Source organism: Octodon degus, unplaced genomic scaffold (genome assembly GCF_000260255.1).
Source record: "Octodon degus isolate 3935 unplaced genomic scaffold, OctDeg1.0 scaffold00147, whole genome shotgun sequence".
NCBI lineage: Eukaryota > Metazoa > Chordata > Mammalia > Rodentia > Octodontidae > Octodon > Octodon degus.
The window spans coordinates 1,378,405-1,381,993 of NW_004524723.1; the positions used below are offsets into that span (position 1 = coordinate 1,378,405).

At 42.1% G+C, this 3,589-nt stretch overlaps 1 protein-coding gene across 1 annotated transcript in view; it reads left to right on the top strand.

Moving 5' to 3' along the window:
- Exog (exo/endonuclease G) overlaps positions 1 to 3,589 on the top strand; it is a 38,775-nt gene that overhangs the window by 9,688 nt on the left and 25,498 nt on the right. The gene's annotated exons all lie outside the window — the stretch shown is intronic.

Below are 3,589 nucleotides of genomic sequence, written 5' to 3' on the forward strand. Positions count from 1 at the left end.
TATTCTGAATTCTCTTTCTCCTTTTCTTGTGAGATGCTGAGTCATTTTTGTGTTTAATTTATTTTTACCTTTTTTTTTTTTTTTTTTTTTTTTTTCAGAACTGGGGATTGAATTCAGACCCTTGCGCTTGCCTGGGAAGCACTTATTCCACTGAGCCATCTCCCCATCCCTTTTACTTTTGCTTTTATTTTTGTTTTTTTGAGATAGGATGTTGCTGTGGAGTTCAGGCTGGCTTTGAACTCAATGTGTATACCTAAGCAGGCCTCCGACTTACAGTGAACCTCTTGTGTCAGCCTCCCGAGTGCTGGAATTATAGTGTGCACCACCACATTTGGCCTGAACAATTTTTAAACAAGTTGAATGAGGGAAACCAAATGTCATAAAAGGAAATAAAAAGCTACCAGGAAGCTGAGTATGGTGGCTCATGACTGTAATCCCAACACTTGGGAGGCTAAGGCAGGAGGCTAAGGCAGGAGGATCATTGAAAGTTCAAGGCCAGTCTGGGCTACATAGCCAAACTCTTGTCTAAAAAAACAGTCATCAACAGCAACAGAAAATCATAGGGAATGAGGCTACTCATGTTTTATTTTTTATTTTTTGTATTTTAGGGAAGGGTCTACAGGGTGTTCAGGGTCTTACTACTAGATCAGACTCTAGTGATCCACCTGTTTACAGCCTCCCAAGAGCTGGAATTACAGGCTCATGCCACCACCCTCAGTCTCAACTGCCTTTGCAGCATGCCCCAGGCGTGGGGCTGGCACGGCAGGCCCAGAGATCAAACCTCCAGCTCCTATACCTGCTTACAGGTGCTTTAATCCACTGAGCTATTTGGCTGGCCCTCTCATCTTTTAAATTATCATTACTTTTACTGTTTATTTTCCTGGTATCTGGGGATTGAACCTAGGACCTCTTGTACTCTAGGCAGATGCTCTACCATTGAGCTACACCCAAGGCCCCAAGTCTTTTTTTTTTTTGAAAAGTTTTGGACCTATAGAAAAGTTGAGAAAAATAATACAGCAGTCATGTTTGGTACATTTACTCTGTTTCTCTCTCTCTCTCTCTGTCTCTCTCGTGTGTGTGTGTGTGTGTGTGTGTGTGTGTGTGTGTTTTAAAACTATTGACAGGAAATTGTAGACGTAACACTGTATTCCTAAATGGAGTGCTCAGGGGCATGTATTATCTAAGAATAAGGGTGTTTGTATATAACACAAAAGAGTATTATCATACCAAGAAGTATGTACGGATGTATTTTTTATATTTGCACAGTGTTGTCTAAAGTACAGTTGATACTAAGATTATCCAGATTCCCAATTGTGTCCTTTTTTTAATTTTTAATTTTTTATTTGGTACAGGGTCTCACTATGCAGCTCAGATTCATAGTGATCCTCCTGTTTTCAGCCTCCCAGCACTGGGATTATAGGTGTGCGCCACCACGCCCAGTCTTGGTGGCCAACTCAGCTCACCCAGAGATGGGGCTGGCAAGGCATGTGGTGCCAGGGAGATTGATCCCCAGTTCCTGCGCTTGCCTAAGCAAGCACTTAGTCCATTGAGCTATCTCGCCGGCCCTCAATTATGTCTTTATTAGCTCTTTGGGTGTGGGATCTGATCATGAACCACAATTACATTGTGTTGTCATAGCTCTTTAGTCTCCTTTAATTTTAGGATAATTTCCCTACCAAAAAGGGGTTGGGGGAGGATTTCATGATATTATTGAGTGAACTCTTTTTGTTTGTTTGTTTTGAGACAGGCTCTCATTATGTAGTGCAGGCTGGCCTTGAACTCATTATGTAGCCTAGGCTGGCCTCGAACTCAGTGATCTTCCTGCTTCAGCCTCCTGAGTGCTGGGATTACAGGTGCGCGTCACCACGCCAGGCTTACTGTGTGAATTCTTGATGTTGTTAAAAGACAGTGGTTCTCACCTGTGGTACTCATTCTGATCAGCTGGGGGTTGTGCAAAAAACCCCCTTGCAGAAACTCTTGAAGATGGACCCAGGCATCAGCTAAGCTTCCTAGATTACAGAGAATACTTCTCTGCTTTTGAACGAGTGTGCTTGCATTAATACCTCTTAATATTCCCGAAAGTTGACTGTAGTTGAGGAATTCTCTGCCAGAGGCTTAAAAGCAGAATATGGTCTTAAGCTTTACATTGGAAGCTTTTAGTTCTTTGAGTTTACATTATAGATTTGGATTTTATAAATGATAAGCCAAGATAAGCACACAAACCTAAAGTCCTTACTTGGATAAACTTTAAACCTAAAGTTGCCAGAGTACCTGCAACTTTCATTTATCCAAATAAACACTAATTGCCTAGAAGTAGTGTATGGATAAGGAACTGGTTTTCTGTTTGCTTTGTAGACTAACTTAAAGGTAGGACATTTCAGTGAAAGTTATTATTATTATTTTTTTTTAACAGAAAGCCATGGCTGAAACCTTTTACCTTTCTAATATTGTGCCTCAGAATTTTGATAATAATTCTGGATATTGGAACAGGTAAGTTGTGAGAATTTTTAAAATAAATTCTGTGGAAGATGAATTATATGAGAGGAGGATGTATTAGTGTATACCTGCCGGCTGTGTCTATTCTCGAGATGCTAACCCTCCTGACAGCAAGCCCTTTGGGATATTTTTGTTGCTGTACTTTGGGAGTGTAGTCTGGGGGAGAGCAGACTTCAGAATGCAGCCTGTGTTTTATTTTTGCTGCTGTTCAAAAATGAGTTTTGATTTTTTTTTTTTTTTTTTTTTTTGCGGAACTGGGGACAGGGTCTCACTACGCAGTTTGGACTCACAGTGATCCTCCTGTTTTAGCCTCCCCAGTGCTGGGATTACAGGCTTGGGCCACCACACTTGGTCTCAGTGGCCTGCTTAGGGTGCCCGGGGGCAGGGCTGGTATGGCATGTGATGCTACGGATTGAACCCCAGTCCCTGCACTTGTCTACAAAGATGCTTAGTCCACTGAGCTATCTCACTGGCCCTCAAAAGTGAGTTTTGAAAGAAACTATTCAACAATCCTGTTAATACCTGAGACAGTAATGTCTTTTGAGTGTGTCCAGAGAAGGCACCTAATTTTTTTGTCTTTTGCCTTTTTAAGACAGGTTCTCACTATGTAGTGTAGGTTGGCCTTGAATTCACTTTTGTAGCCGAGGCTCTTCTCTACCTTGAATTGGTCCTCCTGCCTAAGCCTCCTAGGATTACAGGCACGTGCCATCATACCTGACGGTTTACTTATATTCTGATACTCTTAATGCCGGAGAGATAGCTCAGTGGCATAAGCACCTTCCTGGCAAGGGCAAGGTTCTGAGTTCAGTCCTTGGTCGGCACCACCAAAAAAAAAACCAAAAAAAACCCCACTGGTATTCCTGAGCTTTTAAGAAAAAGTGCTGGTAAAGTTCAGTGTAACCATTAACTAGGTGGTTTTTTTATTGTAATTTTTTTTCCTGTGTTTAGGACAGGGTCTACAGGGCTTACTGTGTAGATCGGACTTGTAGTGATTCTCCTGTTTTCTGCCTCACCAAGCTCTGGGATTACAGGCTACCACATCCAATCTTAATTGCCTGTCTCAGTGAACCCTGTGGGTGGGGCCAGCATGGCA